At 43.3% G+C, this 27,634-nt stretch overlaps 1 protein-coding gene and 1 pseudogene across 1 annotated transcript in view; one reads left to right on the forward strand and one right to left on the reverse strand.

The window, feature by feature from the left end:
- The window catches only part of METTL24 (methyltransferase like 24), a 159,533-nt gene that overhangs the window by 109,182 nt on the left and 22,717 nt on the right, over positions 1-27,634 (forward strand). The gene's annotated exons all lie outside the window — the stretch shown is intronic.
- LOC142452774 (heat shock factor-binding protein 1 pseudogene) lies at positions 8,603-8,824 on the reverse strand (annotated as a pseudogene).

The raw sequence follows: 27,634 nt of genomic DNA on the forward strand, positions 1-27,634 counted from the left end.
AAAAGATCATGACAATAGCTGTTGTTTTTATCTTTTTTGATTGCTAAAGGCATTTTGCTCATTGATTTTCTGGAAAGCCAAACAACGATAACATCTGCTTATTATGAGACTGTTTTAAGATAGTTAGCCAAAGCTAGCTTAGCAGGAAACGCTGAGGGAGTGAAGGGGAGCCAAAGTTATGAATACTTCTTATACATAAATAAACATCAATTGATTGAATCCCTGGTCCAAGGGACTCAGGATCATGGTCTCAAGGAACACCAATTGGCAGGATATTGTTCACAAGACAATTCTACATTCTACTTTGATGAATAGCACCTGGGGACTTAACAGTCACGAGTGGTCACCTAAGGTGCAACTCTTGGTCTAACCCTGTCCAGAAAAAAAAAAAAAGACACAAGACAACAGTCCAATGGACTAATTGACGGGATCCTAAGACCAAAGGACCTCGATGTTTCCTGACTACCACTACCCACCACGCTGACAGGGATTACATTAGAAGGCCCCCATAGAGGTGGGGTGTTGGGGAGAATGCGAAACAAAACTCAAAGATCATAAAAGAAACCAGACTGAATGGTTGGCCAGAGACTGGTGGAACCCTAAGATTGTGGCCCCCTTGACCCTTCAGGTCTGGAACTGAACTCACCCTCCCTGCTAAATTTTCAGCCAAAGGATAGACAACTATACGGGGATCAATAACACCAGGGAGGTATTGCCTAACTTACAATAAGCAACCATTGAAGATCCAAGAGGGAGCACTTACCGAAGGACAAAGTTTAGTAGGGTCAGGAGCGAACGCGAGTGGAAGCATGAGCCATGGGGAGGAAATGGGATAAGTGGCATTACACTGTGGAGCATGCAACCGATGAGATGAAACAATGTAAGCGAATTGTTTAACAGAAAACTGATCTGCTCTGTAAACCGTTACCCAATTAATCCACAGTACAAAGCTAACCAAATCAGAAGAAAGGAGGAGGAGGAGGAGAAGAAAAGACAAACACACAGGAAAGCTTCACCAGAGTCTTCTCCACCATCACGACGATCTTGCTCATCCATCCCATCCAATAAGGACAATTTGGGGAGAATTTCTTTAGGGAACCCTTAGGCTTCAACTTTACAGTCTTGGTTTGTCTCTTTCTGACTTCTCTTTGTTTCCTGATCTTGGAAAGTCATCCACTTTTACTCAGTTGATATTATCAAAAGATCTCACCGACATAGTTCAATTCCCCAAACTTTCACTTCTTGAAGGATGGACTCAATGGCTGGTAGCATCACTCACAAAAGTATCTTGAAGGAGTTTACATTGAGAAATAAAATTTACAGGTTTATCTTTTAATTCCCTGTTTCTATAAACCTGTTCAAGTCCCCTTGTAGGTCTGCCCCACCAGCTTTCCAAGGCTGTAAATATTCACAGAAGCCGACTTCCAGGTCTTTCCTCTGTGGAGGGACTGGTGGGCTTGTACTGCTGATTTTTCCAGGCAGAGCCGAGCGCTTTAACCACTGTGCCACCAGGGCTCCTTCAGACGATAAAGGGATGCAATTTAGATCACCTGTTATTCTACCCTGAAGCAAAGGCTATTAATATATGTAGTTTCTCCTTCCCGACTCCCCACACCCCGCTATGAAATATATATTTGAACTAAATTTAATGGGATTTTATATATTATTATATGATATACTTCAAAAAACATCTTGAACATTTTCATATATTATTCAACATTTCATCTAGATCTATTGTAAGATTATTTATAATCGCACAATTCTAAAAACAAAACCAAACAGTTTGACCTTGGATAGGAGACTGAGTAAATGAAATATGGAAAATCCATAGAGACAAATACTCTGTAAAACTATTAATGAACATGATATCATCTATATTTTGCTGATGTGGAAAGCTACCCAAGATAAATTGTTAAGGACCCATACAGTTAAGTGCTGAACTGGGTATAACATTAGGCTCACTATTTGAATAAAAATAAAGAAATGTATGTATAAATATATTTCTTGTACATGTACAGAAAACAGTGGTTTCTTTGGGGAGAGTTCTAGAGTGGGGTGTTCTGGAAGGAGGAAAGGAAAGACATTCCACTGATTGTCTTTTGTAGGGTTTGGACTTTCAAAAGCACACTTTTCCATTAAAATCATATGAAATACCGACAATGAAGTTTGCAATTTTTAATGACTGCTTCCTTTCTATTGAATGGTTGTGTTAGAGTTCTCTTAACTACTCCCCAAATGCTGAATGTATAGATGCTTTCCAGTTTTCTATAGTATGAGAACCTTCCTTGAAGCTAATCATGTGTCCTTAGGATACATTCCTCAGCATGGATTTGCTGAGCATGCAGTGTTTTTAAGTCTGTTTATACACATTGCTAAATTGCTCCCAAGAGAGCTCACCAGTTGACTGTCCTGGGATTCGTCCAGTACATCTGATGGTGTACTTCTTTAAATGCACATGCAATTCTGTTTTCTGTCTTTTATGATATTTCGCTAGCCCCTTATATTATCATAGGAGCCCTGGTGGTGTAGTGGTTACACATTGGCCTTCTATCTGCGAGGTTAGCAGTTCGAAGTCATCAGCCACTCCATGGGAGAAAGAGGGGCCCTTCTCCTTCTGTAAAAAGTTAGTCTTAGAACCTCACAGGGGCAGTTCCAGCTGCCCTGTAGGGTTGCTAAGAGTTAGTTTGACTTGTTAGCAGTGAGTATGGTTTTGGTTTGTATTATAGTTGCCTGAGATCTTAGTGCATCTCTCTGATACGCTACAAAAACCCCCAAACAGCGATTCTGCCACATCTTACCTTCTCTTCACCACTGCAGGCAGCACAGTGCCTGGCTTGTATGAAATGTGCGGTAAAATAAGCATTGGATCATGGAGTGAGTCCATTTCATGCTATTAGTGAACCTCTTATCAAAATGATGGCAGTGAACATTGTTCAGCTGGCTGAGCCTCCTATAATTATAGTCCACGTTATAGACCACTAGACTCTTTCTGGAACATCATGAAATACCAATATGTGTAACGTAATGATTTGCATCAAGGGGAATTTTACCCGCAGAAGACATGACTACTTAGTTATATGTGTGTAACATGAAGTCAACAAATACCATACGTGAAAGGCAGCTGCAGGACTAAGAAGGATTAATTGCTTCAGGGTTTCCCATTCATAATTGGTTGTCATTTCTATTGGCCCTTGATGACAGTCAATTAGCAGTCAGAATGAAGGTTTAAGAAATACTGATGAATTTTGTCATGTGGGAAATTACCTTGATGAAATGTAGTCTTCAAATATATTAACTACCAGGTAAACTACTCCAGAGGTTATAGATTATGCGCTGATTAAGATGCTTTCATCACATGATTTATTGAGTGAATGAATATACAGTGAGAATCAAGGGGGAAAGGGTTGGAGTGGGTTAATGTATTTGAGATATGGAAGGACCACACCATTTAAATCCTGTGTTACATACTATTCATATGTTTGTGTGTTCTCCCTCTCTGTCTGTATCTCACTCTGTTTTCCCATTAGTCTTTCTTATTGATGGTGTGGTTTCAGGGACCAGGGTTGAGAATTGAACTAAGAAGCATCACAGCTAGAAAAACACCAGGGTAAATGTACATGGCCATAACTGAAAGCTCATAAATTAGCCTCTGAGCATCTATTTTATCTGTCAGCATATTCATAGAACCAGAATGGATACCATCAATGGATGACCAATTGAAAACTTTGGGAGTTTTTAGTGAGTGGCTAATAGGCTTCATTGAAAGCACTCACTCATCTTTGCCAAGAAATCATGAAGACAACACTCTGGTCAGCTGACTGGAAGAGATTCATATTTGTATCCAAAGAAAAGTGACTCACCAGAATGCAGAAATGAGTAAACAATATAATTAATATCACATGCCAAAGTTTGGTTGAAGATCACTCAGCAACGATTGCAGCAGTGCATTGCCAGAGCTGCCAGAGCAGGGCATGGGACAAGGGCCATCATTGCTGATGTCAGAGGATCTGGGCTGGAAGCAGAGAATACCAGAAAGATGTGTATTTGTGTTTTATTGGTTATGCAAAAGCATTTATTTGACCTGGATCATAGTAAACCATGGATAACATTGAGTAAAATAGGAATTTGCAGAACACTTCATCGTGCTCATGTGGAACTTGTCCTTGGATCAAGAAGTTGTTTGAATACAACAAGGGAATTCCGAGTGGTTTACCATCAAGAAAGGTATGCATCAGAATTATAGCCTTTCGTTATGCTTATTCAATCTGTAGGCTGAGCAGACAGCACACGAAGCTGAGTTATAGGAAGACGAATGTGTCATCAAGATTGTAGGAAAGTTTATGAAGAATCTGTGATAGGCAGATGATTTTACTTTGCTTGCTGAAAGCAAGGAGGATTTGCTGATGACAATCAGGGACAGCAGCTTTCAGTAGGGGGTGCAGCTCAAAGTAAAGAGCACCCAGGGCTACACAATAGGACCAATAGGTAACATGACAAACGGAGATAAGCTTGAGGTTGTCGAGGATAACGGAGGTAACATGACAGAAATAAGCTTGAAGTTGTTGAGGATTTCCTCTTGTTTGAATGCACAATCGATGATCAGGGAAGCAGCAATCAAGACAAACAACATATTGCACTGGGCAAGTCTGCTGCCCAGACCTTTTAAAGTCGTCTATTGTGAGGACCACGGTACCCCCGACACAGCCACACTGCTTTACCAGAAGAACAAACAAATCTATCTTGGAAGAAGTTCAACCAGAAAGTTCCTTGGAAGCAAGGATGGCAAGACTGGGGCTCATGTTCCTTGGACATGTTATCAGGAGAGACCAGTCCCTGGAAAAGGACATCCTGCTTGGTAAAGTAGAGGGGCATCAAAAGTAGGGAAGACCCTTGACAAGATGGATTGACAGAGTGGCTGCCGCAATGGGCAGAAACATCACAAGTGCTAGAGCGGGCAGGGTTTGGTTCTTTGTGCATCGATTTGCTGTGAGTTGGAACCAACTAGACAGCATCTATGAGCAACAATATGCTTCACGAATATTTAATATTTAGTGAAAGTTTTAGTGTCTGCTTAGCATTTCTATACCTTTCTATGTTCTGCACACAAGTGTCCTGCTTATTATATGCATGCCCACCATGCTGCATGAGTTACTCCTCTCGGCTTCACACCCCTAAGGAGTTTCACTCATCCTGTTTGTTTTCTCGTCTTCTACAGCAGAACTGACTATTCTCAAGCAGAACAAAAATGCATATTACAAGTTCAGAACTTAGAACTGATAAGATTCTGTTTATTGTTTTCAAATTGGGAAATAATCGCCATCATTACTCAACTTCATTATTCAAGACTGAGCAATCCAGTCTTCCACGGGAGCCTAAAACAATCATTAATACAACCTACTGCGTAGAGCAGGGTGAGCAGACAGAATATTTGAGTCTTGTTAACACCTTTTGAGCTTCACTTTTACGGCACCATAATTAATCGTAAAGAGAACCATGATGATGTGTGGTTACGCGTTGGGCTGCTAACAGCAAGGTTCGCAGTTCAAAACTACCAGGCAGTCGGAGGGAGAAAGACTGACCTTTCTATTCCTATCATGAGTTACAGATGGGAAAGGGACAGGGGCAGTTTTACTCCGTCCTGTAGGGTTGATGTGAGTTGGCATCAACTCAATGACAGTAATTTGGTTTTTTGATTTGTAAAAATTAGTTGTAGCATTTAGAACTGAGTGTGGACTCAGAAATGGTTTTCATTTTAAAACAAGAAAAGATTTCATACATAAAGTTCTTTTATGATTTAACTAATTATATGTGATCTGTTGAAAAGCTGTTTGGGAATAATTTTTAAGCCCAACGTGCCCAAGGTAGTATGTTATGATAAGTATGTAGTTTCCCCTTGTGGTTAAATTCCGGTTGAGGATTTGCGTCGACTTGAGATTTGTTATTAGGCTAATGGCTCTGTTTTCTGAGGTCATTAGTGGATATGTGTTGGAGATACAAAGCTGCCGTCTCAGGCACAGTCTAGGCAGGCTCTTGGATTCTCATAGAAAATTGAGCTCACCAAAGCTACCTTTTCCTCCATCTCAAGAGCCAGTCTATTTCTTCTCTCACTCTAGATTTTAACAAGAGTTCTTTCTGTCAAAGAGGAAAGTTCAGGGAGAAAATTTAACCTTGCCTGTCTTCCGTGTAAAAAGTGATAACATGCAGAGAAGTGGCCAAAAGCATTAGCAAGAGGTATAAGCAAAAGGAATATTCCATTTGCTAGAGAGTTGGCTCCTAGAATGGCCTTCATTCAATCAAACAAGGGAACCAGACGTGAAAATTCAGACTTTATCATTAGGACCTAAATGGATGGGGAAGGGAGCTAGGGAAGCCAATTAAAGTGTGGTATCTGCATTGGACTGTGGGAGCATCCAGATGGGACAGCTATTAGAGATGATGCTCAGGCTGGAGCATGCTTAAGGGTTAGGTAGGTGTGAAAAAACCAAGGTAATGGAACGGTGGACTGTGTCAGACAGAGCGGGGAAGTCCTCTAGGAAGAGGAAGTGGGAAAGGATGGAGTAGAAAAACATATGCCCATTGGTTTCCTCCACCCATTGTATTTTCAGCAGGGGTTGGTGCAGGTTTGGGAGATGCCTGAAGCTTATACATTTGCGGGAGGTCTCTAAAAGTAAATGTGAGGTAATATGAATGGGAACTATAATATAAAACTAGGAAATAAAGTAGATATTATTTTAGAATGAGAAAAAAGTTTTTAAAAAGCCTTAAATTTTAACAAACTGATGTCACCAACATCACAAAATTTATTATCATTATTTTATCTATTTTTTGACTACATATTCTTGGCTGCCTCGTTGACAGTGATATCGTATATCATTCTTTATAGAAACGAACCTAACATGGTCAATTACATGTTTTATTTTATTGATTGTTTTGAAAAGTTTTGTTTATCCTTACAACTCTTCATCAGTAGCCTCACGAGTATTTTAGAATTGTTACCACTCTTTTCAGAGTGAGAACTTCCATTCTGTCTAGACATCTTTGGGAAACAGATCTCATGCTTATAATTTTACACATATGAAAATTGGAACATGTAGTTAGCTACTGGTGCTGTCACAGAAATACCCCAAGTGGGTGACTTTAACAAACAGAAGTTAATTTCTCACCGTGTAGGAAGCTAGAAGTTCAAATCCTCTCTCTATGGGCTCTGGAGGAAGGTCCTTGTCTCTTCTGCACCTTTGTTCCTGGGAGATTTTCATGTGGCTTGGCATGTGTCTTCCCTTATCTCTGCTTATTTCCTTGCATGTCTAATCTCTTTTATATCTTAAAGAGATGGACTTAAACCGCTTATGACACAAGTCCCGTCTCATTAATGTAGCATAAGCTTCCCATTCCCAAATGGGACTATAGTCACAGGTATAGAGACGAGGATCTGCAACACATTTTTGGTGATGCAATGACATCTGTAACACAGAGGTTCTCAACCTTCCTCATGCCGCGACCCTTTCCTACAGTTCCTTATGTGGTGGTGACCCCCAACCATAAAATGATTTTCATTGATACAGCTGTCATTTTGCTACTGTTATGAATCAGGCAGTTGCGACCCACAGATTGAGAACCGGTGCTGTAATAAACCTTTTCAGACAAGCTTCTGGCTCTGCACATCTCAAACCTTGTTTTTCTTCCGCTGCCCACTTCTTGCAGTGCGCTGGCAGCATGTCCATCGGACGTCTGTGCCTTAGCGTTATGATGCCCAGTGTGCTGGCCCAGCTGAGCAGTACTGCTATTGTACACGTCAAAAGCCATTTTTCTATGGGAATAATCAGCAGTGCTTTTCAGTGTACGTGAAAGAACTGCAATAGCTATTCCTATACCGGTGGTGGAATCGAGGTCCTTCATGTAGCATTTTGTCTTGTTTTTCTTTTAGAAAAATATCTTGAGAGATTTTTCTACCAAGTCCAGAGGAGGTACCTTTGCTTGAGTTTGTTTGTTTGTTTGTTGAACCCCAGAGAGTTTGTTACTTTTGCCCAGGTTGACTGATATTTCCTGGGTAAGCTGTAAACAATTTGGTTTGACAGTGTTTTTCTGGTCCTGGGCAGCAATGTGCCCTGTTCTTGATTGGTATGCACCTTGAAGGGATTGCTCAATTACTATTGAGGTTGTTAGGGGCCACCGAGCCGGTTCCAACCCATGGCAACCTTATGTACAACAGAACAAAACCCTGCCTGGTCCTGTCCTACCTCATAATTGTTCCTGGGCTTGAGCCCATTGTTGCCACCACTGTGTCCATCCATCTCCTTGACAGCCTTCCTCTCTTTGCTGGCCCTCTACTTTGTGAAGGATGTGAAGCAAGACGTCCTTTTCCGGGGACCGGTCCCTCCTGACGACATGTGGAAGGTGATGGAGTCTCCCCACCTTGCCTGTAAGGAGGATTGTGACTGTCCTTCTTGCAAGACAGATTTATTAGTTTTTTTTCTTTTTTTCTGGTAAGAACACACAGTTTATAATATAAAGCCCGTCTACCAAGCAGAGCCACGAGGCAAGAACCACCGGCCTAGTCTCGCTTAGACGGCATTCCGAGCTCCGATGTACACGGGGAGCAGGCTCAGCTCTTCTGCGTGTTGGGGATCTTGTTTCTGCCTTCCAGCCATTCCACTCCCGCCTGGGTCATGAGGTCAGCGATGTTCTTCTCGAGGTCATCGATGCGACCACTCATGTCATCCGTGTCATCAGTTTCCCGATGATCTGGTCAGACATGGTCTGGAATTTATCCTGCATCTGTTGCAGCCGTGTGGACCTGCACGCTCTTGGGGTTGGTCTCGGCCATGTCTCCGGTCCCCAGCTTGGCAGTGAGTTCTCTGACCATCACCCACACTTCCCGTTGGTCTCAGATTTACTGGTTCTTTTGGCAGTCCATGGTACTTTCAATAGTCTTCTTCAGCACCATAATTTAAATACATTTATTTTTTGGTATTTTATTTAATTCCAACTTTCACATGCATATGAGGCAATTAGAAATACCATGGCTGAGGTCAAGCCCACCCAATCCTCAAAGTAATAACCTTGCTTTCAGCACTTTAAAGAGGTCTTGTACATTAGGTTTATCCAATGCAATGAGTCATTTGGTCACTTGACTGCTGCTTCCATGAGCAGTGATTATGGATCTGAGCAAGACAAGATCCTTAACAACTTCAACCTTTTCTTCTTTTATCGTAATGTAACCTGTTGGTCCAGTGGTGAGGATTTGGGTCTTCTTTACAGTGAGTTGTTTTCCACACCGAAGGCTGCAATCCTTGATTTTCATCAGCAATGCTTCATCCTCTCCCTTTCAGCAAGTGAGGTTGTAATCTGTGTATCTCAGGTTGTTTATTAGCCTTCCTCCAATCCCGAGGCCAAATTCTTCCTTTTAGCATCTACCTTCTCTGGGTATTTGCTCAGAGCATAGATTGAATAAATTCGGTGAAAAGATGCAACCCCTTTGTTTTCCTCTGTCTAGTTTTCGTGCATGTTAGTGACTCCACAGTTCTGTCTGAATAGGACAGGCTGGATGAACTATCTGGATGAAAAACAACGGGACCGACAGTTCCGGGGGGACTTGGGGTGGGGGGTATGGGGGGGTAAGGAAGTGGTGTTAACAAACCCAGGGACAAGGGAAAAACATGGGACCACAAATGGTAGAGAAGGGGGAGTGGCAGGCATGGTGGGAAATGATCAAGGGTAAGGTTGCTTAGAGAAGAGGTATACTCTAGCCCAGGTGGCAATGAAGCATGGTAGTAGGGCAGGAGGAAGGTCAAGGGAGATGGAGGAAAGAGCTAGGAGTCAAAGGGCATTCATGGAGGTCTAGACAAAGACATGTACATGCAAATATATATAGGAGGATGGGGAAATAGATCTATGTGTCTATATTTATAGGTCAAGTATTAAGGTGGCGGAAGGACCTTGGGCCTCTACTCAAACACTCCCTCAATGCATGAATACCTTCTTTTATTAAATTGGAACTCTATGATGCTCACTCTCCCAACACAACGGCTGGAGCCAAAGTGGGTGAACAAGTAAATGTGGTGAAGAAAGCTGATGGTGCCCGGGTATCAAAAGAGATAGTGACTGGGGTCTTAAAGGCTTGAAGATAAACAAGCGGCCATCTAGCTCAGAAGCAACAAAGTCCACATGGAAGAACACACCAGCCTGTGTGATCGAGTGGTCCCAAAGGGATCAGTTACCAGGCATCAAAGAACAAAAAATCATATCATTGACTGCACACCTCCATGATAGGATCGCTGAAGACAAATGGGTGCATAAGCAAATGTGGTGAAGAAAGCTGATGGTGCCAGGCTATCAAAAGAGATAGTGTCTGGGGTCTTAAAGGCTTGAAGGTGAACAAGCGGCCATCTAGCTCAGAAGCAAATAAGCCCACATGGAAGAAGCACACCGGCCAGTGCGATCACGAGGTGCCCAAGGGACCAGGTATAAGGCATCATGCAAAAAAAAAAGATATAAGTGTGTATGTATGTGTATATATGTTTATATGTATATATGTATGTGTATATATGTGTATATATCATATTAAATGAAGGGGGAAGTGCAGAGTGGAGACCCAAGGCCCAAGTGTCGGCCAATGGAGATCCCCTCATAGAGGGGTTTAGGAGAGGAGATGGGTTAATTAGGGTGTGAGGTAGTATCGATGAAGAACACAGCTTTCCCCCAGATCCTGGATGCTTCCTCCCCGCAACTACCATGATCCGAATTCTACCTTGCAGGGCTGGATAGGACAGAGGCTGTACACTGGTACATATGAGGGTTGGAGGTACAGGGAATCCAGGGTGGATGATACCTTCAGGACCAAGGGTGTGAGGGACGATGCTGGGAGAGTGGAGGGTGAGTGGGTTGGAAAGGGGGAACTGATTACAAGGATCCACATGTGACCTCTTCCCTGGGAGAGGGACAGCAGAGAAGGGGGGAAGGGAGACTCCGGATAGGACAAGATATGACAAAATAACGAGGTATAAATTACCAAGGGCATATGAGGGAGGGGGGAATGGGGAGGGCGGGGGTAAAGAGGACCTGATGCAAGGGGCTTAAGTGGAGAGCAAATGCCTTGAGAATGATTGGGGCAGGGAATGTATGGATGTGTTTTATACAATTGATGTATGTATATGTATGGATTGTGGTAAGAGTTGTTTGAGTCCCTAATAAAATGTAAAAGAAGAAAAGAGAAAAAAATGATTAGGGCAAAGACTGTACAGATGTGCTTTATACAATTGATGTATGTATATGTATGAACTGTGAAAAGAATTGTATCAGCCCCAATAAATTGTTAAAATAAAAAAATTAAAAAAAAAAAAGATGCAACCCCAAAACACACCTTTCCTGATTTTTAACTCTGTGGTATTCCCTTGCTCTGTTTACACAACTGCCTCTTGATCCATGTGCAGGTTCCACAGGAACACAATGAAGTGTTCTGGAATTCCCATTCTTCTCAAAGTTGTTCATAGTTTGTTATGATCCACACAGTTGAATGCCTTTGTACAGTAAATACAACACACACACACAAACACCTTTCTGGTATTCTCTGCTTCCAGCCAAGATCCATCTGACATCAGCAGTGATCTTCCTTGTTCTGCATCTCTTCTGAATCTGCCCTGACTGCTGGCAGTTCCCTGTTAATGTACTACTGCAACCATTGTTGGAGGATCTTCAGAAAAATTTTGCTTGCATGTGATATTGATGATATTGTTCTATAAGTTGAGCACTCTGTTGGGCCTCCATTTCTTTGGAATGGCTACAAATATGGATCTCTTCCAGTCAATTGGCCAAGTAGCTGTCTTCCAATTTCCTGGCATAAATCAAGTAAGGACTTTCAGTGCTTCATCAGCTTGTGGGTAGTCCATCAATTCCTAAAGTCTTGTTCTTGGCTAATACTGTCAGTGCATCTTGAACGTCTTCCTTTAGTACCATTGGTTCTTAACCACATACTACCTCTTGAAATGGTTACACGATGACTAGTTCTTTCTGGTACAGTGACTGTGTATTCGTTCTGTCTACTTTTGATTCTTCCTGCACCATTCGATTTTTCCCCCACAGAGTCTTTCAGTATTGCAACTTCAGGCTTGAATTTCTTCTTGAGTTCTTTAAGCTTAAGACATGCTGAGCACGTTCCTCTTTTTGGCTTCTCTAACTTACCATCTTTGCACAGTACATTATATTTCACTTTGCCTTCTCCAGCTGCCCTTTGAAATTTTCTCTTCAGTCAAATATTCTATCTGACTTCATCATTTCTTCCATGTGCCTTAGATACTCGATGAATCACGGCAAGTTTCAGAGTCCCTTCTGATATCTGCTTTGATCATTTCTTTCTTTCCTGTTTTTCTAATGTCGTTTTGCTGTCTTCATGAATGATATTTTGACGCCCTCCCACGACTCATCATATCTCCTTTCATGAGTGTTCAATGCTGCAAATCTTCCCTCGAGTTGTTTCCAATGTTCAGGTGGGATAGATTCAAGGTTGTATTTTGGCTTTCATGGACTACTTTTAGTTTGCTTCAGCTCCAACCAGAACTTACATGTGAGCAATTACAAATGTGGTCCATTCCACAGTCAACCCCTGACCTCATTTTAGCTGCCGATATTGAGCTTCTCCACAGTCTCTTCACACAGATGCAGCCAATTTGATCTCTGTGTATTCCATCTGGAGACAGCCACATGGAAAGCCACCATTTGTGTTGCTGAAAACAAGATGCTTGCTATGAAGAAGTGTTGGTCTTGCAGAATTGTATTAGGGATCTATAATTCTGTTACTCTCACCCAGACCATGGTTTCCAACTGCTCTTCCTTCCTCTTTATTTCCAACTTTCCCATTCCAACTAACAGTAGTTATCAACACATCCTGATTGTGTATTAATCGATTTCCAATGGAAGTCATTGGTAGAATTCTTCAACTTCTTCATCACTACTGTTAGTGGCTGGCGCATCCATTTGAATAGTTATGTTGACTGGAGGTCCTTGGAGGTAGATAGATATCATCCGATCACAGACAGATTGATTTCGGAATATGCTTTTGGACAGTGAACACAGTGCCATTCCTCTTGAGCATGTTATTCCTGGCACAGTAAGTGATCTAATTTGCTGATTCAAAGTGGTCCATACATGTGCGTCCTATTTCATTTTTGACCACTTTCAATGTTCCTAGATTCATACTTAGCACATCCCAAGGTCTGACCGTTAGCAGAGTTCTACAGCTGTTGCTCCTTACCTTGAGCCATGCCCCATTGACAAGCACATGATGGTCCTGAATGCTCCACTCCCCCGGGATCTGCTCCATTCACGTTCTTATGGTGGATTCTACTTTGAGAAGGCAGCTCTTCCTCAGTCATGTTTTGAGTGCCTTCTGACCTCACAGGTTCATCCTCTGACACTTTCTGAAAATGTCTGCTTCTGTCCACTAGGCCCTCAGTATCTGACAGTGTTTGGATGCTATCCCTGAGGTTTTCGAGGCTTTTGGATTGGTCAATCAACTATGAGAACTAGGTGAGTTGTAGCTGACTATGCAAGTCGAGTGTCTCTGGCCTATTTAGTGGGGTTGGTCTGTTTGTTTTCAAGCCTTGAAATGTACAAGGGTTGTGCACATAAGTCACCACCGCATGGAGGTTTTTGAGATATTAAGAAGCAGAAAGAGAAGCAGCTGGAAGAAGGCACAAAGACGGGTTGGGGGAGGGGGGGAAGAAATAGACATGGAGACCAGGCAAAAGACCTCTTAAAATGGTTGTAACACGCAAGTCAGGGGCTGTAACATTGAAGACAGCAAGAGGCCCAGAAGTGGTCCAACAGCAGAACCAATAAGACAGGCCGGAAGCATCCCAGCAGGAGAGCTGACTCCACAGCCTGCTGACTCCACAACTCAGCCAGCAGTTGAGGCTATGGAAGGAGCAGGAGGGAGGCGCGCATAGTGGGAAGGAGCTGAGGCAGCTGTCTTGCACTGAAGAAAGGAAACTGCCTCCATGGTCCTTGATCTTGATTCCTGTTATGCCCTGTTCCTCACACTTACCTGTAAGCCTGATCTGCGAGTGCTCTGTGGCTATTTCAATGAACTGTCAAGTCCAGGAGAGCAGTAGTGCATGCCGTGGGAGAGACGGTTGGTTTCTGAACTGGTACAGAGGTTGAGAGTGGAGGTATGTTTGGCTGATTTTGATTTGTATGATTCCTCCTGAAGTTATAGGTGCTGATGCTGCTCCAGCTGCTCCCACCATTTCCCAGTACCTATTTCTGTATCACTAAACCCAAACTAAAAAGGAGTACTGGTGGTACTTGGCTGCTAACCCCAAAGTTGGCTCTCAAGAGAAAACCTAATCCCACTGCAGTGAGTTGATTGTGACCCATATGGACCTATAGGAGAGAGTAGCACTTCCCTGTGCGTTTCCAAGGCTGACTTTTTTGAAAATCAGTTTATTGGGTACTCTTACAGCTTTTATAACAATCCATACATCAAGTGTATCAAGCATATTTATACATGTTACCATCATTATTTTCTAAACATTTACATTCTATTTGAGCCAATGCTATCAGCTCCTCTTTTTACCCTCCACTCTCATGGCCCCTTGATAAATTATAAATTATTATTATTTTCAAATCTTACACCACACCAACTGCTGTCTCCCTTGTCCTGAGGTTTCTTCCCCCCTCCTCCACCTTCCTCCTATCCTCCTGGTATTGCTGTTCCCATTTCTGTACCTGAGGGGTTTATCTGACCTGGATTCTGTGTGTCCTGAGCTCTTATCTGTACCTGTGTACATGCTATGGCCTAGGCAGGACTGAAAGGCAGCATTGGGGTCATGATAGTGGGGGGTGAGGAAGCCTCAAGGAGCCAAAGGAATATTGTGTGTTTCATCAATACTTTACTGTGCCCTGGTTGACTCATCCCTTTCCTGTGACCCTTCTTTGAGGCGATGTCACATTGTCTACAGAGGGGTTTGGGGGTCTCTGCTCCGACCCCCCTTGTTCTCAACAATATGTTTTTTGTTTGTTTGGGGTTTTCTGATAAGACGGGGCATCTTTACAGGCAGGAAACTCTTATCTTTCTCTGGTGGAACAGTTGATGATTTCAAACTGCTGGAGTTAGCAGCCCAGTGAGTCATTCATAGAAAGACCTGATACTCGGCGCCCATAAAGATTCGTTTGCTAGACTGTGGTACTTCTACGCTGCCACATGGGGCAGTGATGAGTCAAAATCAACTCATTGATGCCTCACATCCACAATGCATCCTAAGAGAGACTATTCTCCACTCAATTCCCCCCAAATATTGGAGCTCTTCAACAACACTTGGTTAGAGGGTAAATATGAAGGACGAAGAGTTGGGGCTGCAGGAGAAAATGGTCTTAATAAATTGTGATTAAATATCTTATTTGGGGTACAAAAGGCCATATGAACACAGGACTGATCTTCCCCTAGAGCCTTGGAAGGGACCTGTGCAAATTTGACTCTATTCCATTCACAGAGTATCTGTTTCAGCATCCTTAGAGAAAACCTCATCCTGCTGCCATTGAGCTGATCCAGACTCATATGTGAGTAGAGAGGAGAGAGTAGAACTTCCTTGTGAGTTTCCACGGCTGAACATCTTTTATTTTTAATTACCTTTATCCAAAAGAATCATAGGAAGTAGAAAGGACTGATATTTGATGAGCAGTGTTTTTATGCCATAAAATAAATAAAGCCCAAGATGCACTAATATCATTCATGGAACTTCCAATAAACCTTCCATGACAGTTAAACCTGTTCTTCTCCCTCGTGCTTGGGACCTACAACGGCCAGCGCTGAAGGAAACTCATCATGTGAAGAAAGCCAAACGTCATTCTGTTTGCTTCTTAAACCTTCTGTTGTCAAGGATGGTCTTTCCTGGATGCTTGGGGAAATTCCACAATAATTTGTATGCTTTTATTCAGACCAGAGGCTTCCTATTTATGCATTTTGACATGCTAGGATAAATGTGTTTAATCAGGAGAGACTCAATTATCTGTGAGAAGACTATCTACTTCCAGGAATCAAAATGAAGAAAATAGAATGTTCATTTCTTGGGAGAGCAATAGATACTTAAGGAGCTATGGTTTTCTATAGCATTTCTCCAACAAAGATTGCAGGGCGATGCGACTTAGACTCTGCTTTTGTAGGGGCCTCCTATTAGGGGTGAATTTAACAACCAGACATATTATGGGGCAGCATTTTCCAAGAAATTATTGGATAGCAAAGGATAGATGAATCCTGTTTCCTAGGCAACCACACGGAGGGGTATAACATCCCTCAGATTCCGAAAATGAAGTTAAAGTAGCTACTATTTTTGGTTTCATCTTCTGAAAATGGGTTGTATACTCTGAAATCACTCTTCCATCTAATGACGTTTGGGTCTTTCCCAACCCTTCCCCGGGTAAAGTTTGTCTTGTAAGTACTGGCCTCTCCATTCCTTGATCTCAGCAGCTGTGGCTATGAGAGGATTGTCCACCCTGGAAATAAGATCAAATTGGGGATAGAAACTAATATCCCAAGAAGCGAGAGTGGCTCAGAAACCTTCCTAGCCAGGTGGTAGACCTTTCACAATGACCAGAGGAAGAGTGCTTTGGGGCCTTCTGACCGTTCAATCTTAGGGGAACATATTTAACGCATGTATTACATAGGACACTCAGCTTCTTTACGGGGGAAAATGTTGTTTTAAACAGAAAAAAAGTGTCCAGGTGGTTGTGTTTCTAAATTTTCAGTAGGTTTTTGATGTGGTGAGCAGCAAGCATCATCTTTGGGGGCATGGTGTCTTCTGATGCGGTTGCCCCAACACTGCCATCCTTTCTCGTTGACCACCCTTCTCTCAAACTCTCTCCTTGCCCTAACCCTATTTGCTTGTTTGAGATGGGGTCCTTTCTGACAGGCCAATGACATAGACTCAGAGCAATGAGTGTGAACTTCTGAGCACTGATGAAGGTGCACTTGGACGTGTACACGAGGGGCCAGGTGGTGCTGGTACATGTCACCAACTTTCAGAACCCCCTCTCTTCCAACAGCCTCGGCCTGGTTGTTGCTAGGCGCTCTATAATCCTTTTCAACAGATAGCGACCCCGTGGGACAGAGTAGAACTACCCCCAAAGACTTTTCTAGCTGGTAATCCTCATGGGAAGAGATGCCCTGGCTTTTCTCCCTTGAGAACACTGTGTGGACTCAAACCACCAGCCTTTCCTTTCATGGCTGAGCACCTAACACCCTGAACCACCAGGCCTCCTGGGTAAGAGGTGGGGACCAAGAAGGTTGAAGAAAGTGCTTGTGAGACCGTCCAATAAAAAGACCTCTTCCATTCATTCTCCAGGCATCCGTTAACAAATCTCTTAAAAGGATGTTTTCAGAAGACATTATTCCTGGAAAGTATCGTATTCTTCTCTGAGCCTCAGCTACTTGAGTCCCAGAATCTCACTGGTTCCTCACCTAGGTGTCTCGTGAACTTGACTCAGGAATCCAAGTTGGCTGAGGCGGGGCAGACGGGTAATGGTTGGAGGATAGCTTGCTTCTGTTACTAGTTTCTATACAGAGAAGCTTTGGGCCGCCAGAAGGCATCTGGCAGGGAATGCTGGGATGTGATGTCATAGGAGGTGGGGGAGGAAGAAAGAGATTCAGCTTTGCAATTCCAGCTAAGGCTGTGCCGAGCTTCGTGGGGTGCTCCCCTGTGCAGGTCAGTCATAGTTTGCTGTGTCAGTCTGGGCACTTTGGAGAAACAAATCCACAGAAACCCATATGTATAAGACAGAGTTTTATATAAAGGGTAAGTGTACATCAAGAAAACATCGCAACCCAGTGCTGCCCAAGCCCATAAGTCCATCATTAGCCCATATGTCTGGCACAATCCACAAAGTCTTCCTCCATCTCAAAAAGCGCACACAGTGATGCCGACTGCAGAAGGAAAGCTGAATCCGTAAACGTGGAAGCATCTCAGCGCTGGCAGGGGTCTCCACACAGCTGCATCGGGGTAGGTCCATATGGCTTCTCCTTGGGGAGGTCTTGCAGGAAGTGAGCCTTGCCAGTCGAAGCAGGGAACTGGCTAAGGCAGCTGCACCCTGGTCCAACCATCACAAAACAAGAGACCGAGAACTAGAAAGGTGAGGCTCACTGAGCCTTTTATCCCTCTGCCCTTCAATTAACCCCACATGTGTTTATCGGCCTGATTGGCACAATAAACTAATTAACTCATTTGCTAATGTTTCTTATGGCCTACTGGTTGCCCTCGGGACAATCCCATCTCATAGCCAGCCTGTGCGTGTCAGGTGAAAACTGTGTGCTGCCCAGTTTTTGTTTTTCCCACGAGGTAGCTAACCAGACCTCTTCTCTGAGGTGCTCTGGCTGGATCTGAGCCTCGAAGCTCTTCTTGGGGAGCCTCCCATCCCGGTAGTTGTTTGCACCCCCTAGGACCCCCTATCAGGTGTTATCAACCATTTGCTATTTCACACAGCATGCTCTAGCTGCATGCACTTTCGCTGGTGTTATTGTTTTGCTTTGTTTTCACTGGACAGTTTTTAAAAACCAGTTAGGTTTTCATCCAGCACTCTCAGCCAGTTTCCTCTGTCGGGAATTCGTCATGAAGGTCGGGGAGTCCAAGGGGAAGGTAAATGCGCACACACACATCTACCATGGGAGGAGCAGACTAGGAGCAGTACTGGCTTCACCTGGGAAGATGCTCAGAGGCGGCCACCTTTCGGCTGCTCTTGGAATAAGAGGTTAGCGGAAAGAGCATTTCTGGCAGGACATAGTAAATGCAAGCGTGCAGAGGGGAGGAAGCACATGGCCGAGTCTGAGGAAGGCAAAGAATTCAGTGGCATTGACACCAAGAGGGCTTCGGAGAGGGGGAGGGGGGAGCCAGCAAGGGAAGTTGGGTCTGCCCTGGGAAGGCCCTTTGTGTCCTGCGAAGGAATCTGGATTTCATGATAAAGCTGCACCTGCATGGGCCCTTGAACAAAGAATGGGTTTTACAAATGAGGTCGAGCATCCTGGGGCCACCCTGGAAGATGGACAGTGGAAGGCTACGATCGCTTGAGAGTTGACGTACTGTTTCACTGAAAGCACCGTGTGGACATGAAAAAGGTTGATGATAACCAGTACCAGTGACGGTGGCATCAGTCGGCTGTGACGTTTTGGCAATCGCCACCACATCCATTAATCGTGACCCATACCTAAACAAACGTGGGTGAGAAGGAAGGCCTTAGTCTGTTCTATACCGCACTCCCCGAGTTGCATTTTTATAACAGCTAAAATAACATTTGTTTTTTAAAATCAATTCCCATTACAATCAAACCAAAGCCACAGCAGAAAACATTTTTTAAAAACCCTATTGAATAATATATTTTCAAAAGGAATATTTCTTATTAAAGAGTTTTAAAATCCCCCTGGGGCTTGCTGGAAACAAAGTTGAACTAGGTTTTCACCTGTGGGAACGGAGCTGTGTCACACAGCCTCACAGCCAATGGCAACTCCTGCCTGTGGGATCAGCAGGTTAGCTTTGTCCTCCAGGGTTTGGCTTACTACAAATGGTCCATAACTGCAAGTGCGTATGTTATATTAAGCTATGAACTATGTATTTATAACCGTATTTAAATGTGTGTTTGGAAATCACCCCTAGATAAGAACTGGCTTTCTGAAAATGTGAGATCTATAACATACGTACATTGATGTATATAAACCCGAACTACCCTTTCCTCGGGTTTCCCATGATCTGTACGTTTAAGGCCAAGTGTGGAGTGAACCTGCTCAGTGCCCAGGTCAGGAAGCTCACAAGGGAGAGAGCCTGTTTCACCACATTCAGTTTGTTGGACAGAGCAAATTAAAAATGCATAAAGAAACTTAATAAAATTACGAAGAAGCTGTAAACAGCATGAGTTCATTCATTAAGCACCCGATTCCTATGGGATGCAGCCAGTTTTGACAGCACACTTCCGAAGAACCAAAGGGGCGCTGCTAGGCGAGTCTCCTTTAAGAGAGTTAAGGAAAACAGTGGTAGGAGAATCTTTAGTAACTGAAAGAACATAAAAGTAGCTTCCACTTGCTGTGATAAGATTAGATAACTGGCTTTCTGGAAGATTTAAATGTTAATCCAGACGCCAGAAGATTTAGCAACCATTCTATGGCAGAGATGAAAGCCCTGCCTGAATGGTGGGTTGCTTGAACCCACTAGTGGAGAAAGGTGAGGCTGTGGGATTATAAGGAGACTTTCCGCAGCTTGTCTCCCCCAAAGACATGCCAACCATTAGAGACTGTTTGCCAGCCTATCAGGGGAGGTCAGATGCTTAGAGTCATCCTCCCTGAAGGCAGTCAGTTGCCAGACAACTGTCTGGGCTGCCCTGCTGTTAAGGACAGCGGGCTACTTCTCCATAAAGGCCTGTGACCTTGAGTCTGGTCCCTGTAGGTGGGTTTCCCTGGAGAGCCAGAGAACAGGTCAAACCTGCTCAGTGACATCCAAAGTTAGACTGCCATCCTGAATCTAGGATCTGACCTTCTTGACACATGTGTGCCCCCAATCCCTCCTTTTCCTATTGCGTGTACCTATCGTGCAGCCCCTTCCTGGGACGTATGTCTTTACCTGCAATTAATGGGCTTGCACTCCCCCCAAAAGTATATAGGCCTGGGTAAGCAATAAAGATCCCCCTGGGCTCTTCTCTGCTCCCCCATCCTTTCTCCCTGTCCTCGCTCCCCGGTCCCCTTCCCCCTTGTTCTCCTTCCCCTCCCCCTCTCTCCACGTGGACCACCAAGTGAGTCTGAGGTGAGTATGCTACCTTGAAATATGTCTGACTCCATTATTTCAATCTCTCTTTTATCTCTCATGCTCTCTATGACTTTACTATAATCTTTATATATATCAACCATACAATTGTGCCTATTGAACCTGTGATTAGCTATGGGGCCTGGCATTTCCCCCACATGAAGCCCCCTGCCTCTGTAAAGATTGGCAGTGCTGGGAGCCCGCGGGAGGCTCTACTCTGTTCTATAGGTTGCTATGAGTTAGAATGCATTCAGTTGCAGTTGGCTTGGTTTTGGTAGGTTCACGACGACAGGTTAACCAACGACTAGCTGTCAAGCTCCATATGCCTGGGTATGTGTGTAAGGAAAGCAACGTCCTCCCAATTCCCTTTCTTTTAAATAAATGAATTTGGAAAGCCAACCCAGCTCCAATAACTGTGTGGCCTCCAAGACAGGACTGAAGCCTCCAGGACATCAGCCATTCCTTTAAAGAAAGATCAATAAGAGAAAAGAGAATCGTGGGAACTTCCATTTGAAAATGATAAAGACAGCCATGAAATCAAGCCAAGACAATGACGTCTCTAGTTGACAACCCATAAAACGTTAATGAGGCCCACCATATTCCCCATTCTGGGCCAACACAGACTTAAAATAAAGCCCATTATCCATATTGATCTCTTGGATTCATTTAGAAGTGTATAGATTTGGATCATATTCAAGGGACAATCATTTGCCAAAATGCCCACATGCCAATTCATATCAAACTAAATATCTTTTTCCTGTACTTCAGCTATTACTCTCCCTGTGTGACTGCAGATTATGAAGCTTTTCAGGGCATTTGGAGAGGAGCTATCTCAACCAGGAATCCCCCAAAGCACACGTCGGAGAGTCTCCTCTCCCTCCTCCCCTGTACCTTGATAAATGCTTAAGTGTTCCCTCCATCTGCCGCTCCCCTTCCTTGCTTTTGAATCTGCAATGGCTCCTGCTTGTACAGTCCAGAGATAGTTGAGCATCTATGACTGGGTGTGATGAAATAAGGGGGCTGCGGGGAGAATGGATTCTAGAGTTCTCACTGCATTCATATTTGCCTGGCCATTCAATGATAAATGCCACCCGGCTAGTAGGAGAAATAAGCTACAGTTTGCATGTAGCTTGAAGACATTATGCTGAGTGAAGTAAGCCAATAACAAAAGACAAATTTGTATGACCTTATGCCAAAGACAAGAAAGGCGAATGTATAGAGACCGAAGTTTATTAGTGATTACCAAGGATCGGGGGGTGGGGGGGATTCAAGAGGGGCTCATGGTGAAGGAAAAATCACACGAATTAAGGGTAGGGTTTCAGAGCCCATTATTGTAATGACTGTTGAAAAGTTACATACTTGTAAAAAGTCAAATTGATAAAAATGATATGATAAATGTATTTACAACAATGACAATCCCCCCCTCCCACCCCACCCCAAAACATCTATGGAGGCTGGTTATGTACAACCAAACGCCTCATGTGATTTGGTTCCTTGGTTTGGAGGCTCAGAGGCATAGTTTTTATGGAATATTCCAGTTTAATTGCCCTATTGAAGGATGCACGCAGCATCAAAAGAAGATGGAAAAAATACACAGAGTCACTACATTTCTCTACATCAAATGAGGAAAGGTATACTTCAGGGTGGTATCCTCTCACCATACTTGTTCAATCTGTATGCTGAACAAATCATCAGAGAAGCTGGATTATATAGAGAAGAGTGATGCATCAGAATTGGAGGAAGTTGTTTATTAACAACTTGCAGTATGCAGAGCACACAACTGTACTTGCTGAAGGTGAGGAGGACTTGAAGCACTTGCTGATGAAGATCAAGGATTGTAGCCTTCAGTGTGGCTTATAACTCCATGTAAGAAAGACCAAAATTCTCACAACTGGGCCAATAGGTAAAATCACGATAAACGGAGAAAGGGTTGAAATTGTCAAAGGATTTGGTCTTACTTGGATCCACAATCAATGCTCATGGAATCAGCAGTCAAGAGATCAAAGCACTCATTGCATGGGGCAAATCTGCTGTTCAAGACCTCTTTAGAATATAGAAGGAGGTTACTTTGAGGACTAAGGGATGCCTGACTCAAGCCATGGCATTTTTAATTGTTGTAGATGCATGTGAAGAAGGAAGATCAAAAAAGAATTGATGCATTTGAATTATGATGCAGGTGAAGAAGATTGGAAGTACCACGTACTGCCCAAATAACCAATTTGTCTCAGAAGAAATATAGCCACAAGGCTTGTTAGAGGCAAGGATGGTGAGGCGTCATTGTCACTGAATGGTGCATGCAGAAATAGTTGAATTGTATGCTTTGCTGTGCATATTCTTAACAACCACAACAAAATAAATTACACTAAGGAGATAAATAAACAATGACAATTTGTATTTTTCAGAAAGGTCAGCTACTATGGCTTCACACAACCTTACATAAGTTAGAAGGATCGGGCACATCCTCATGATGCTGGGATCAAGTCCCAGGACAGCCTACTGAACCGTGCCTATGAGAATCTTGTGCTGTTTATTGAAGCTTCTAGAATACTGAAATCATGCGAGATTCTAGGCTCATCTTTGCTTGAGGTAAAAGGAAGCTGTTCATGACTATTAAACAGATGGCCTTTTTAAGTGAAAAACAACACGACAAAAAATAGAAACAGATTTGAGGATTATATATATTATTTGAACATAATGATAAAATTACAAAATTCTGCCAGAAATATAACTGAAAGGTTGACAGTCGCTTTCTCTTGGGGCTGCCATTGTAGACACATGTTTCTCTTTCTTTATCTTGTTTCATAAATAAGCTCCCCACATGGTTGTCCCCTTGCAGGGAACGCGGAAGGCTCAAGTGGGGGTGGGAAGTCTTGCTGATGTTTGTTTCTTCATTTGCAGGGACTCTGTATTTTGTTTTTTGACACTTTAATGTAATCTACTGTTGGCTGTCAACATGCCCCTTCTGACTAGAGCGGACCCTAAAATTAGGAATCGAAGAAAAAGAGCACAATCCCACAGAGGAGACAGGAGCTGAGTGACCCCTGGTTAAGCACTGAGCTGCTAACCCAAAGGCCATAGTTTGGAGCCCACCAGCAGCTCCAGGGGAGAAGGAGGGGTGTTCTGCTCTCCGACAGATTTCTAACCTCGGACCACGGGGAGGGGCTCTCCTCTGTCCCTCTGTCGCTATGAGCCAACACCAGCTGGCAGGTTAGGCGTCGATGTTTATAGGAGACTGTTAGTGGGAAGAAGAGCTTCTATAGCAGAACTGAGGCTTGTGGCTGCAATCCCAACTTCGACAGAAACTAGTGCCCATTTTCTTCTTATCTATTCATACTCATTTACATGACACTTGCTCATAAAGATGGCCATGCCACATCACATGGAACCAGGAGGGGAAGCAGTTCTTTCTCTCTCCCTCTCTGTCTCTGCCATCAAGTCAGTGCTGACTCTCAGAGACTCCCTGTGGGTTTCTGACTGTGACTGTTCACTGGAGTAGAAAGCCCAGTCTTTCTCCCATGGAGCTGCTGGTGGTTTCGAAGTGGCCACTGTGTGGATCACAGCCCTCTGTGTAACCACTACACCACCAAGGGTCCTCTATGAAATAAGCTCCAACTGCTGAAACATGTATGCCTCGTCTACTGTCAGCCTGACCGCAGCCTCAGCTCCTCAGCAGTGGCAGTAGCAGCAGGCAGTGCTTGGCCGAGAAGCTCCACAGAGACATATTAAATTAGCAAATGCTCCCCATTTGCCTTTATGCTTTCTGTCATTTTTCCAGGAGGAACTGTTCAGTCAGAAGCCCTCAGTACTTTGGCATTTTGTTCTTGGAGCCCTGAATATGTTTCAAAATGTGTCAAAACACCTATTTTTGGGGTCAGATCTGGTTAGAATCCCATTTCTGCCACATAGTAATTTGGTTGGTTGTTTAACCTCTTTGGCCATGAGATTTCAAAGGAAAGTGTTTGGGTTTGGCCTTGGCGGCATATCTCACACACTGGGCGGCCTTTCTCGATCGCTGTTTCTCTATCCGTAACTCGGGGATGACAAACACAACAATTTTATGTGCTGCTTAAGGGTGAATTGAGGCAGGTCTTCTACCATGGAGCTTAGCACATAGCAAGTGCTGAATCAAAATTGGTCCCTAGTTTTGCCATGAGAGATTGGTCTAATGTAGATACAAGATGGAAAGATAAACGTTGTATTCTCAGGGATGCACATGAAAAGCATGCGTGCAAAGAATAATAACACAAGGCGGCCAACGAATGGTTATGTCTGAATGTCGCCCGAACATTACCTCTAACAAGGAGAGCTTTAGAGCAAATCTTTATCTGGGTACCCAGCACATTTACTGGGGTAGTGTGTGGGTAACCTATGCATATGGCCACCAGGTCCCGATCTTTTGGGGTGTAAAATAAATTCTGTCTTACTCTAAATGCTACATTAACTTGACAGGAGGTTCAAAGCTAGTACTGTATTTCCCTTGCAGTTTTTAAACAGTTCTTTCCACGTTCTCTTCTTTTCTGGCTTTTAGCCATGTGTCTAATAATAGTTCGCTGTCATCCCATCCTACCTTTGCAGAGACTTGTGTGTATTTTTTTTAATAATAGCAGCATAATCATGAATCTGGTGAAATTCAAGCTGCAAAGGCCCCCATTTGTATGGACCACGGGCCTCTTCCAAGACCTGACCCTAATTTTAAATTTGTAATTTTCTATTCTTTTTTTTTTAATTTTCTATTCTTTTTCATAATGTGGGCCCCTAAGTTAAATAAGGTTATAAAAGGGCTTAAACCAGAGAAAACAATAGCAACCAAAAACAAACCAACCATAAAACCCTCAATCTGCCTTATTTAGAAGTTATGTGTTAGGCAGGGTTCTCTAGAGAAACAAAACCAGGACACTTATGATTACATATATTATATATATAATCATAAATCTCTCTCTCTATATATATATATATAGGTTTATATAGCAAGAAGGAATATAACAGCTAATTAGTCCACACAGCAGTACAGAGGGCTCAGTTCAACTCACTTCCGTGGAACAGTTAATATACTGGAAGTCCTTCAACTCACATGGGCTGCCAGGTCCAAGGTCAAGGACACAGACAGCAGAGTTCTCCCTTGGGCAAGGCAGGCAGCGTCTGCCCACAGGCAGCAAACAGCAGGTTGGGTCACCAACAGTTAGTAGCTGGGAGCATAGTGAAGCAGGCCCTGATGGGATATCGAACGCAAGCAATGCAAGGCGACAGGATCCACCAGCCTCAAGCTCAAGCGACGTACACACTAGAAGCATGGCAAAGCCGGTCTCAAAGGAGCCTCAAGCTCTAGTGACACGATCCACAGGTTGGCTTGGCCCACAGGTGGTGTAGCTCACAGGTTGAGGCAGAGAACTAGCTAAGCAGCAGCAGCACACTCTGATCACCGGAGAGCAAGAGAGAAGGGGGTGGGCCTTGTAGAACCATTTATCTCTTTGCCCTCCAAACAGTGACCTAATTAATCTCACATGTTCCTATTGGCCAATTTGGCACAATAAACCTAACTATCACAAGTTACACTTGTTTGTACCTATTCAACTTAAAAATGCTCTTAAATCAATGTTAATATGGGAGCATTGTAAATAAGATTTCTTTACTTTCTTTTTCCACTTGAGGTCAGCCCCAAATTTTGCTTTGCTTCTTCAAGGAAAAGAATCCTTTTGTTCATAAACATATCAATTCTGACTCCTGGTGACCCTATAAGACAGAATCCAATCTTCATGGAAGCAGACTCCCACATTTTTTCCCCTTCGATTGGCCAGTGGATTTCTGGTTCGTGGCCAAGGCCTTACCCAGTGTATCACCAAGGCTCCTTAAAAAAAAAAAATAGACATCTAGAATCCATCAGCTCACCTAAAGAATAAGCCAGCATCTGGCAGCTTAAGTAGCTGCTAGTGTTTCAAATGTATAAATAAAATGGATAGCTCAATTGAAGAAAAATAACTATTTTTAGGTTGTAAAAATATGTATAACCAACATTTGGAACTTAAATTTTTCTACATGTATAATTCAGTGACATGTTTCTGTCCCAAACTTAGATTTTTCAGGCTAAAGGAATTGACCAGGTATGATTTTTGCAGCCCACATTATTTGAACTTCTGGCCTGAGAATGGGGAGAACTCTGATAGGTAGGTTGCCTTAGTTCTGGAGGTCAGAGAGGCAATGTGAGAAATCTAGAGGCAGAAGAGGATCTCAGACTCAGAAAATTTCCCATCACTTCTGGAAGTAGTGGACAGGAGAATGACTTCACAGGTGGGGACTTGAACTCACAATAGGCATGGGTTGCTGTTCTATTGCTCTGCCAACAACTGCTTCACAGACGGTTTTCATTCTGGATAACTTTTTCAGTAAGGACACCACTCTTTATAAAGTAGTCAAGAATGCCAGTTTGATCAACTTTATGAAGAGATCACTGAAGATATGGGTGCTGTAGTCAAGTGTGGAGAAGAAATCAGATGGTGCCCCGCTAACAGAGAAAATAGTGTCTAGGGTCTTAAAGGCTTGTCTTCCAATAAGTAGCCAACTAAGTAAGCCATCAACTAAGTCCACATGGAAGAAGCACATCAACCTCTGTGAGCCAAGGATTGTAAATAATAAAATCCTAATCTGAGGGAGGAATTGTATCCGAGCTTAAAGTATGAACACCTAGCTGGCAGAAGGCTGTGGATGATGGTAGTGCCCTCACACCGTACTCCACACGTGTCACTAGCCCTGTTATCACAGAGAGCGTGGGCCAGTGGATTATGGCAGATATAGTTGGGTTAAAACGTAATACCTTCTCATTTGATCTCCCTTTTGACCCACTTAAAATTATTTCCATTTGTGATATTTTC

The sequence above is a fragment of the Tenrec ecaudatus genome, chromosome 7 (assembly GCF_050624435.1).
Source record: "Tenrec ecaudatus isolate mTenEca1 chromosome 7, mTenEca1.hap1, whole genome shotgun sequence".
Taxonomy (NCBI): domain Eukaryota; kingdom Metazoa; phylum Chordata; class Mammalia; order Afrosoricida; family Tenrecidae; genus Tenrec; species Tenrec ecaudatus.